The following is an 11,948-nucleotide window of genomic DNA, read 5'->3' as shown; positions in this document are numbered from 1 at the left end:
TGAATCGCTACTGTCGAGTCGTGACCGAAATCTTTCAGGGTTTCGTCACCACCTGGGTCTTCCATGCACCGGAGCAGAGCCTTACAAGCTACACGTAAAGGGATATGAAGTAGTGTTATATTACATCACTTTGGAACTCTATACCTGCTTCTGTATTTCCAACTTCCTATGACTTGACTTCATTTAAGAGGGTTTTAGGACATTTATCCCTTTTTTTTTTGGCTAACTCTCTCGGGCCTGCAAGGGAATTGGCAACTAAGTGGGCCTTTTTTTTTCTCTCTCTCTTTTTATGTTACCCTTTGCCAGCTTTCCCCTCTTACCGCTAAAAAAAATTACACTACTAATTTCTCACTCGTAGGTAATGATTGGCTATAACTGGAAGGACAGCTGACTTGTAGAGTGACAGGTTAAAGTGTCATGGCGTTTCCTTACATTCTTTGACCTTCTTTTCTGCTATGAGTTTAACTGTTTCTTTGACGCTCCATTTTTTTTTTTTTTTTTTACCTTCTAAAACACACTAGTACATTTATGACCATGAGCGATGTGTCTCCTTGATTCGGTGACTTGTGAACGCAATATAATTTCTTTTCTAATAAATGATTTTGTATGTACTTAACAAAAGGACCACAAGTTACTTTGATGCACTCCAAAGATTTAATATTTTACAGAACTTCAGTCTTTTACCAGGTCCTGCTCGTAAAGGAAAGAGAATCTGTAAGCTGAAAGTCTTTTTGGGACTTTACGAACAGAACGAAAAAGACACACACTCTCTCTCTCTCTCTCTCTCTCTCTCTCTCTCTCTCTCTCTCTCTCTCTCTCTCTCTCTCTCTCTCTCTTTATTTTTATTAATCCACCGAATCTTTTTCGTTATTCTACTCTTTCTATATTTCTGCTTTTTTTTTTTTCATTTAGACCTGATGGAAACTACAGGAAATTCTAGAGCGCTGCCTCCATGCACATCACAGCCTGCAGTCTGCACTATTAGACCACCACATAAGTTTGCTGATAAAAGCCATCGCCGCGTGAAAATACGTACACGTGAGGTCTTACTACCCAGGGAAACAATATGCACTAAATTTGGCCGAAAAAGAAAAAAAAAAAAAAAAGGAAAAACAAACTGAGTTCCTAAAATTACTTGCAACATATTCAATTTTATATCTTGAGCTAAAGATTTGCTTTGTTATGGAATACTGTCTGTATAGAGCACGTGATGTATAGACGTATCCAAGGCTGAGTAAACCATGTACCTTACTTTTGTCCATGAGGCAATGCTGGTAGAAGCGTGGCGCGGCTCCCTGCACAGCTGATGATACTCGCCGCAGCCAGGACCAGCAGGCGTGACTCGGGGCAATGAGTGTGACCTTTGCTGGTACAAACGCCAGCACCTCACTTCTTACCAATCCCGGCCTTATAATTTCTTGGTAGCAACATGTGGAAATCACACACCAGGTGAAGGCTTCAGTTTTCCTTTGATTGGTTCAACCACCTCAAAAACTCATCTATTAAACTCCACTGTCTTGACTTTCCCCTCCTGGTCCATGCTCTGTCTCCCTCCCAACATACACACACACACACACACACACACACACACACACACACACACACACACACACACACACACACCACACGAACACACACACACACACACACACACACACACACACACACACACACACACACACACACACACACACACACACACCAACCAAATCTTACATCCTTGGGTCATAACCGGGGTGTCGGTCTGGGTCCAGCAGTGTAGTCCCTTTGGTAACGAAAGACAAGGCAACACACACACACACACACACACACACACACACACACACCCACCCACCCACCCACCCTTCACCCTCGGGCCAGAAGCGGGATGTCGGTCGATCCCAGCCGGGGGCCTCCCCCCTTGATGACGTCACATATATACGTTACGCAATTCATTTTGAAAATCAAGATTCCCAAAAAGGCAGCTGGACACGAATGCTATAAAAATTCTGACTTGTTATCAATCAAAACTAACTTCTAAAATGCAAAAATATTTCCAGGATAAGGAATAATAAAAACAACTCAAAAAACATCGTAAATAAAGTGTTACAACTTCGACTTGCTTAAAAACAATTTTAAAGCCCACCAATTTCATTCAATAGAATCGATAACGTTTTTTAAAAATTATTACTATTATTTTGATATATCAAAACCTGGCAACTCGCTGAATTAGAAAAATAAATATTTAAAAAATGACGTGTTTTACGATATTAACAGGGCTACATATTATTCTTAAGGTCCACATATTTAACTTATCTGGAGCCCCGCACACTTTTTTCATCATGAACTAGTCCTTGAAAACACAAACACTTAGCTCCATCCTCAAATAAAAAATCGCTGTTAGCGGGGGTAAAAATTTTATCGTATTTTCGCCTTCTCATTTGAGACATTAACACCCTCTAAATCACCGTACTTCACTCAACTCAAGCATGGAAGACACGTAAAACACAACGAACTATCACTAGAAACTCTTAAAAGGTACTTGTGACTCGAAATAGATGAACTGAGGCAAATATGTATAGAAGGGAAAGTCAACGATCTGTGACGGCGGAACATTTAGGCGGGAGTAATGATGATGTCACAGTCTGCGGGGCTCCTGACGGCACTTCCGGGCCCGCTTCCTCTCACTGAGCCTCCATAACACACAAATCAGGCAATTGCAAATATATTTCAATAACGGTCATGAAAGATTAGGGCTATGGCTCCACTTGTGACCTGTCTGGCCTGTAATGAGTGAAAGATGAGGCAGATAATGGCTGAGAGAGAGACAGCGGGTCAGGGGATTGGCTTGTTGACGTATTCAGGCCTTGGAGTGTTGGGGTTTTAAGGTATTTGCAGGTGTCACTTCACTGACACGTTGTCCCGGAGGTAACCAACGTTAGGTTATGACATGGCAACACCGTGAAATGATGAGTTACACCAATATACAGATATTACTTACGTTAGGCAAAGAATATTTGGCAGTGGACGTCCTTGTCATCAGCGGGCACCCACACACCGCTGTCAGCTTTGTGTCCTCCACGGTTTATATATAGTTAACCTCTGATTACTGAGAGGCTACCAATTTTTGTAACTTCCTTTTAACCTCTCACTGTCTCTCACCGGCTCAAGGTAAACTAATCCCGGCCGACCATTGTGGCCACTTTCCGCGGGACGCGTTTGGCAACAATGTTAAAATCTATTTGCCTGAATCAACACGAATACAGTAATGTATTACATATGTATATGTGTGGTACACCAACAAATAGGTACACTCACATGTGTATGTATGTAGGCATGTCATTTTCCTACTTAATGAAGCAAATTTCTTACCTATATTCAAAACAAAAGTGACATCTGTGACCGTTCATCCTTACGAATATTTCATGGCAGTTACCATTGTCTACAGCTGCTTCTGAAATAGCTTGGTTGGCCTGCCTACCTGCTATCTTTCTCTCCCTATCTGGGGTTACCAGGTGGTGCTAGTGTGATATTATGTAGCAAAGATTGGTAAGGAGTCAAGTGGTGCGGCGTCTGTACATCTCGTGTGTGTGTGTGTGTGTGTGTGTGTGTGTGTGTGTGTGTGATGAACTGTTCACCTTTCTTTTCTTCCTGCCATGCAATATAAAGAGCGTGATTTATAACAAAGGCGGGGCACGCCATAGCGCCAACCTGCCGCCTCTGGCACTAATTAATTCCCGTGCAAACAATGTCGCTCACGCAGGTACCAGCCTGACCACTGCTGCTGACCACACACACACACACACACACCGCATGTATCAACACACACACACACACACACACACACACACACACACACACAGAGCTCTGTGCATGCTGGCTTGGTGCGCTGTTCTATCGTGCAAGGCAGTGTTCTGGATTGCAATGTCTGGATGGGATGCATTGCCTACCTCCTGCTCACAACTAATAACGCGCCCCTATTCACCAGATCTTCCCCTCCACCTTCCTCAGGCGACAAGGAACGGTAATAGGAAGGCAATATTCAGGAAATCCCGTGGCAGGGAAGCGGGGAGGGTTTGTAAACAAAATATCCTTAAATATGATGAACGACGGAGGTTTTGGGCAATGAAGAAGGCATCATGGACGAAATTAAATGTGAAAATGAGTTGCGGGAGAAAATATGTGCCATGAATTATTCATCTTTTCCATTAAAGATATAATTCTGAAAAAGACAGTTTTAGTTTTGCTTCCGTATATCTTATTTGGAGTCCGTCTGATGAATTTGGTATATGTTAATGTGAAGAGCACTTCCCTTTATTTCACAACAGTACAGCTTTATGGAACTCGCATTAAAGGTAAAGGCCTAAACTGCATTCTTTCACCAAGACAATACTCTAGAGATATCCAACCGCTAAACTCTACAGTGGAACTATTAATGACAACAATGGCCTCATTAATATCAACCGTTAATAAAACACACCCAAAAAAACAACACATCCCCGAGAGAGAGAGAGAGAGAGAGAGAGAGAGAGAGAGAGAGAGAGAGAGAGAGAGAAACATTGGTAAGGGCTCAAAACCACTAGCACCACCAGTACCCTTGGCCGACCTAAAACCATATTCGTCCAGTCCACACACACACACACACACACACACACACACACACACACACACACACACACACACACACATACAGTAATTGCTTGCCTTGTTAGTCTCGCTTTTAGTTTGTTCTTCACTTCATTGTAGGACTGATTTTTTTGCCCTTTTTTCTCTTTTTTTCTTGTGATACACAGCACACCGATATACGCTACACACGCACAGAGATAGGTCAGAGCGAGCACACAAGCAGGGAGAGAGAATGAAAGGGAGAGAGAAAAAGAGAGTGAGAGTGGAAGGATAGGACAATCTTAACCCCTTCAGTACTGGGACGCATTTTTATCACGAGTTTTGGGTGTGATTAGACGATTTTAGGTACATTAGGAAAGGTCTATGGAGGTCAGAAGTTTAATGGCCAGAGTCCTCACTATTTCAATTTCCATGTAAGTTTCTGAAGCTGTATAAAATCACCAAATAGTAACCAGAATAAATATGAAAACGTGACCTAATACTGAAGGGGTTGATGATATCTTTTTTATTCGTTTCCTTTCCGTCTCATATCATCAGTTTTACTCCATCCTACATTACGTTTAATTAAAATTGTATTGAAAACTTGTGGGGTTTAAAGTCACTTGCACGTGTGTGTGTGTGTGTGTGTGTGTGTGTGTGTGTGTGTGTGTGTGTGTAGGAAAATGGAAAAGGCTAGTTTTTTCTCCCCCCTCTCATTTCCTGCCACGTAACGCAATCAGTGCCGCGCGAAGCAGTGTTTGTCTCCTCATCAGACAAACAAACGCTTTGCAGCAAACAAGTGGCCAGTAAACCTGCAGAAAATACACAAGCGGACAGCAAACATACACACAAACAAGCCAGCAAACAGATGGGCAACAAACAAGCCGTCAACAAACAAGCAGCGAACTATTTATCATCACAAAAAAAGCAGACAACACAGTGGACATAACTTGTTTAGCGGTAGCCTCGCGCGTCTTCCTCTTGCCAAACAAAGCCGCCGCCTCGCCTACCTCACAGAGCCGCGCCGTGCTGACAGAGGCGGGTATTATCCTGCATCTCTCGCCACCCTCACCACACCGCCGCCACAAAAGAACTATTGGTCGTTGCAATTTCCGGAAACCAATTTTGAGTCAGTCTTCATTCTCAAAGAATAGTCTGGGCCCGCAGCGGCAGAAATATTAGCAATGTGTGGCTGTTACTGGCGTTATTGGGACTGCGGGATTCCATTCACACCGTGCACTGGGTTCGTGAATGTCTATTAATTCATACCAGTAAGAACATGCAAACCCAGAGATTTTGGCATTGATTTTTATTTTCATTTATCTGTGTGTGTGTGTGTGTGTGTGTGTGTGTGTGTGTGTGTGTGTCATTTGACCGTGACACCATCAAAATCCTGCGATATAAAGGGGCTGAGGTGAAGCAGTCAGTCCTTGAGTGTATCGGCGCGGGGTGGGAGCGCCAAGAGGTGTCCATCGTTGGCAACCCTTATCTTTGGCGCGATGTTACCAATACATTGTCACTACTTAGGGATGATTCTCGCAGCTGTCAATCTGAGAAACTAGCCAGACGTGCCGGCACAGCAATCCTTCTATGAAACTTTAGGGGAAATCAAACCAGTCAAAGGTTTTGGGTTTATATAATAGTATCTGTCTTCATTGAGGCAGTGCTAATTCCTAATCGTGTCCAAGTTATATTCTAATAAACATTACTAATTGCCAGTAACAAGCATGGCGAAGCGCTCCAGCGGTGTTATTATTACTGGGACTGATTTAGGCCAATGTATGGCTCGTTGTGCTCCACCATTTCCTGTTTAATTTGCAGTTATGAATCTGTCCCTAATATCCTACTATTTACTGTCCAACAGCCACTGACAACTGTTAGAGCACAGCCACTATGGTGCTTACTTACATTATCACAAAGTTTAGGGAAAGAATAGTTGCTGATGAAATGCTCATGTACAAAACGTGTGTGTGTGTGTGTGTGTGTGTGTGTGTGTGTGTGTGTGTGTTGAAGAAAAGCTGGAGACTGATAGAAATTTTATTGTATGTGTTGTGTGGAACTAGTGTGTGGAGGATAGGGACGGCGGAGGTGGTGGTGGTGGTGGCGGTGATAAAGGACTTTCCTTGTCATGCTCGATCGCTTTACCTTCTGTCATGTGTATATGCATTTCTAAGTTATTGGATGTGCGCGCGTGCGTGTGGTAGGAGTGTGCGTATCTGTGCAGATTCAACGTTCATAGATGACACACACACACACACACACACACACACACACACACACACACACCTACCAAGCTTCATACCAAGTGGGAAAGATGTAGTACGTAGTGAAGAGGTGAAACAGTTTTCGTAGGTAATTTAAATCTGGGAAAATACCACCATCCACTAGTTGGCAATTATCGCACATTACTCCATACATCATAATTATATGGCTCAAGTTTTCAAGAGGCTAATGATTCGCACCCGTCGTCTGATATCTGGCGAGGTAACGCCACCCGTCTCATGCTCGGCTCGCACAGGAGAGACTCCCTCGCTGTAAAGCTGATGTCCTCGTCCAGACTCCAGGGTAATCCTTGCCTCTAAGCGGAGTGTCATAAATGTCAGTTCAAGCTTGGTAATGATCATGACTTGCAAGTTCCACTTAATGATGGAATTACTGCAAAGTACACACCGGCAGCATCACTACTTGTAGTGCCACCACCACCACCACCACCACCATGGCTACTGCCCAGTGAGACTGACCGGACAGAGCGTGTTGCCTGCACCCACATTCAACAATGAATTGCACCCAAGATTAATCTGCTGATGGTTTTAATTGGTGCGTGCAGCCTCCTTCCCTTGTATATCGATTATCATTGTCAAGCTTGCGACCTAATTACTGATTTTTTTTCAACAGTATTACTAATTTTTTCTATGAATCAGAGGGTCTTTTGAATATCGTGCGCAGTGACTCCCTGATAAGTCCGTCCAGGGGAATGTTTCTCCTACCAGAGTTCACTTTGTGGCTGTAAACACTCGAACGTTTTCCGATTATTTATTCTTTTAGGTGAAGATGTTCATCAGAGTGTTCTTTTTATTCACAGAAGGAGGACACATAAGCCAGCCAAGGCTCTCAGACAAGTTCATTGTGCCTCCCTCTGGCTGCTTGTCCTGCTGCACGGTGCATAGCGATTAGCTGGGGCGGGATGCTTAATGGCACCTTACGTTTTCCAACAAAATAACAGAAGAGGTCACGGCACGAAGGCCACACCCCACTGACACTGTGTTCGAATAATGCACACTGCAGGAGGAACGCCTCGACCAGGCTCTCGGTGGACAGCACCTCTCTCAATCAAGTTTTAATAGTGCTTAAAGCTGGAGGAGATAAATCCGCCATCATAACCCGAAGCAACTGAAAGATATCTTTTATACAGAAAGGAAGTGCACATCAGTGAGTCGCGTTGTGTTGAAGCTTATTGCAGATGTGCGGAAAGGTGTTTACTGAATGGCAACTTCGGAAAGACAAAATAAGACAGAAAAATAAAAGCACATTTTATAAACTAAACTGGAACACACACAGCAGCCGCAGACACCCCACGGCCTCTGTTTACACCGCATACTCCTTTGCTTCTTCCTCCCTTCATTCACTTCCTTCCCCTTGTCATTATTCATCTCCCCATCCCTTGCATTTCTCTCTCCGTCTTCACCACTCGTTTGCACTCTTACACTCCCTTCATCTCCATTCAACCTCACCGAGAGAAGTTTTGAAGTTTGTCCTCCTCCCTCTTCCTCCCTGTACTCTTCCCTTACTTACATCTTCACCACACGTGCTCTATCCCTGACTCTCCCTCTCCCTCTCTCCCTATCCTTCTATCTCTTCTCATCTACTCACCCATTCTTCATCTTACTTGCTAAGCCAACAAAGCGACACCAATGATATATATTCCTCTTTTCCCGTCTCTTTCTTTCTCCTCCATCTTCCATCACTATTCCTCCCTCTATTTCTCTTTCCACTCTTTCCTTCCTTCACAACTTCTCAAATTTTCGCTTTCCCACTCCATCCAGCCAAGCCCCATTTCAGCTCCTCCCCGCTCCGTCCCACCCTGCCTGACCCCACCTTCGCTTGCTCGTTTGTCATAACTTTTCCCATCGTCGGTAGAGTTCACGGCAAGTCTTAGGAAGGATTAGAGGCACGCGCCCACCTAACACGACACTGGACCTTGGTAGGCATCGTGGTACTCGTGGTGATGCAGCGATGTTGTCGTGGTGATGGTGGTGATGTTGGGTTTATCACAGCAAAGTATCCATTTCACAATCTTTGAAATTAAACTAACAATCATTTTTCTTAACCCATTCAGCACTGGGACGCATTTTTTACCTTGAGTTTTTGGGGTGTGATTAGACGATTTTATTGACATGAGGAAGGGTCTATGGAGGTCACAAGATTAATAACCAGTCTTCACTATTCTAATCCCCACATAAGATTCTGAAGCTGTATATAATCCCCAAATAGTAAGCAGAATAGATATGAAAAAGTGTCATGGTACTGAAGGGGTTAAATGAGGCACCAAAGGGAAATATTCTTTGTTTGTACGAGTAGGTTAAGCGATGTTGTCTTTTCTCATCCTATATTGACTGTCACTGCGGCATAGTCTGGTGGAATTTAGAATGGTAGAGCAGAAAAGACGCAGGATGTGGAGGAGAAGGAGGAGGAGGAGGAGGAGGAGGAGGAGGAGGAGGAGGAGGAGGAGGAGGAGGAGGAGGAGGAGGAGGAGATGGATGGAGGGTGCTCTCGGGGATGGAAGGCTGGGAGGAAGCAGAAGAGAAGAGGGAAGGAGGGAAGGAGGAAAGGAGGCGGCGGCGATGTATTTGTGTTGTTGGTCGGTGGAGTGCGTGATTAGGTTGGCAGAGACGAGGCTGGGTTTTCCTCGTTTTCCTTTCCTGCAATTTTTTCTTTGCTTCCTTCCTTTCGTTTTTCCTCCTTTTCCTTCCTTCCTTCTTTACACCCTCTCTCACCTGGTTGGCGTAAACGAGGCTGGGTTTTCCTCCTTTTCCCTTTCTGCAGGTTTTTTCTTTGCTTCCTTCCTTTCGTTTTTCCTCCCATCTCCTTCCATCTTTCTTTGCACCCTCTCTCAATCCTTTTCCTCTCCTCTTCTTCATCAATCACTCTTTAGCCGCCAGGAACGCAGTGTGACGGTAATTGCAACAGCGCCGTACAAGTTTGGGTGTTGTTAAGTAATGCAGGCATCTACTTGGAAGTAATGCCCATGCGTGACTTTACGATTGGACGTGTGTGGATGAATCATTCCAAGTATCGCATAAAATGTAGTTATTTACGAAAGGTATATTTTATCCGTCTCCAACATTACGGAGGTAAATGTATCGCCAGCGCCAGTTACTCGTTACATAATGAATGGCGTCCCAGCGTCCACCAGCTGCCGGCTCTCACGGCTTCCTGTCACACCACGCACTTTTCCTTATTTCTTACTTCCCTGCTTCATTCCTTCCGTGCTTGCTGTGCTGCTTCCCCCACTCTCTCCGACTCACACCCCTGCCCCCTCTCTATTACGTGCTGCTCTCTTTTCTCCCTCCTACACACACACACACACCTCTCCCTCTCTATTCCGTGCTGCTCTGTATTCTGTGCTGCTCTCTATTCTCCCTCCTACACAGAAATTTCTCACTCTTTATTTCGTGCTGTTCTTTATTACGTGCTGCTTTCTATTCTTCCTCCTACACACACACTTCTCACTCGCTATTTCGTGCTGCTTTCTATTCCGTGCTGATCTCTCTTCTTCTTACACACACAACCTTTCCTTTCTATTCCGTGGTGTGCTGCATCCCCGACTCCCTCCAACACATGCACCTCTCCCTCTCTATTCTACTCTCTTGTTCATTCTGTGTTCATGGTCCAGACAGCGCCAGGCGTGTGGGTGTCGCTGTTGCCTCCCTTGTTAATGGTTGTCTGGCTCTACTCTGCTCTCTGTTCAGTCTCCAGTGATACGTCATTATACTATTCTGAGTGTGCTCGTTACCCAAGATGTTAGTTCGCTTTAATTAGTTAAACAAAGAGCATCGAGTTTCTGATTAATAAGCACACACACACACACACACACACACACACACACACACACACACACACACACACCAAGTCTACATAAGGTTATCAGTGCGTGATTCCTGATGATAATTGCTGGATCTGTTTGATGAATTGAGGCAACGTCCGCACACATGGAGTGGTGAAGTGAGGAGGTTGGAACCTTCACTGTTTGGTTATCACAGTTTCCTAGAGGACTCCATTTCATCACTTCTCTCTGTCCCTTAGACATGTTGAGAGTGCCGCCTTATTCATTTAATGTTAATTGTTCTTAAGTTCCTCATTTCATACCCATTTTTATATGATGTACATAAACGATCTAATACATCATAGAAAATCTGCCTTTGTGTTTGCAATATGTATTAACCATTCCCTCAGGTCACTCAAGGCTAACAAGGCCCGGCGCTGAGCAGTGAGGCGTGATGCAGGCAGCAGTGCCAGCGAGGTCTTCGATACTGTGCATTATACCACCGTGCCGTCAGTCAGTCTTATCACCAATACGTGACGCCTCCTCATATGTTTTAGGGATCTCGATGTCCCAGCCACGAGACTGCCGCCAAAACGACACACAAAGGTACACTCAGATGTTCCTTCTCGTCACTACGCACACGAACACTGTACGCGCCGTTCCCAAGCTGCCATGTTGTGGCCTCATGCACTTGAGAGTGTCATGAACGTCTGCGTCAAACGGAGGACTTAACTTGAAATATTATAGGAAATATCAGGCTTCATCTCAAAATATTTGAGCATTACCTGATAGATTATGACACTTCGCCAGAATTATGAATACGACACGAGTACAAAAGAATAACTGGGAGTGAGCTTTGCATTCCACACGGTCTATTCCATTCGCCCCTGCACCTGCTGGAAGGGTGCGAGTGGGCGCTGCTGCAGGGGAGTCGTAAAGCCGTGTAGCCTGTCGATAAATATTCACTAATAACAACTTTATTAGAGCATCAGGCAGTGCGCGGAGAGCGTGCAGCGTTCGGTATTAGAGGAGAGTGGCGGTGAGCAGGGATGGGCGGTGCTGGTGTGAGGGAATACACGTCACGGGAAAGGTGTGTGAAGGTGTTTCTTAGTTCAATGAGGCATTAGCTGCTCCACCTCAGTGATTCCCAACCGGGATTCCGCGGAAACCAATGGCTCACCGAACAATCATCAGGTTTCTGCAAAAATTAGTATACCATGGTGAAGCAACAGAAACAGCAGTAGCACCAGCAGCAACAACAACAACAACAAGCACACTCTCCCAGCCAGAAAGCATCTGCTTCAAGTGACAGCCTGGATGC

The 11,948-nt window shown here is 44.7% G+C and overlaps 1 long non-coding RNA gene across 6 annotated transcripts in view; it reads right to left on the bottom strand.

Annotated features, from left to right (window-relative positions):
* Positions 1-11,948, bottom strand: part of LOC123503393 — a 68,195-nt gene that overhangs the window by 17,947 nt on the left and 38,300 nt on the right. The window contains exon 1 of one of the 6 annotated variants that reach the window (XR_006674445.1): positions 2,981-3,123. The exons of 3 other annotated variants lie outside the window; for them this stretch is intronic. This is a non-coding gene — a long non-coding RNA (uncharacterized LOC123503393). Of the gene's footprint in view, positions 1-2,980; positions 3,124-11,948 lie in introns of those variants that run through there. 2 more of the 6 variants (XR_006674444.1, XR_006674449.1) reach the window with 2 other exon arrangements.

This window comes from Portunus trituberculatus, chromosome 14, assembly GCF_017591435.1.
Source record: "Portunus trituberculatus isolate SZX2019 chromosome 14, ASM1759143v1, whole genome shotgun sequence".
NCBI lineage: Eukaryota > Metazoa > Arthropoda > Malacostraca > Decapoda > Portunidae > Portunus > Portunus trituberculatus.
The sequence above is the reverse complement of the archived record's forward strand: the minus strand, read 5'-3'. Positions and strand labels throughout refer to the sequence as shown.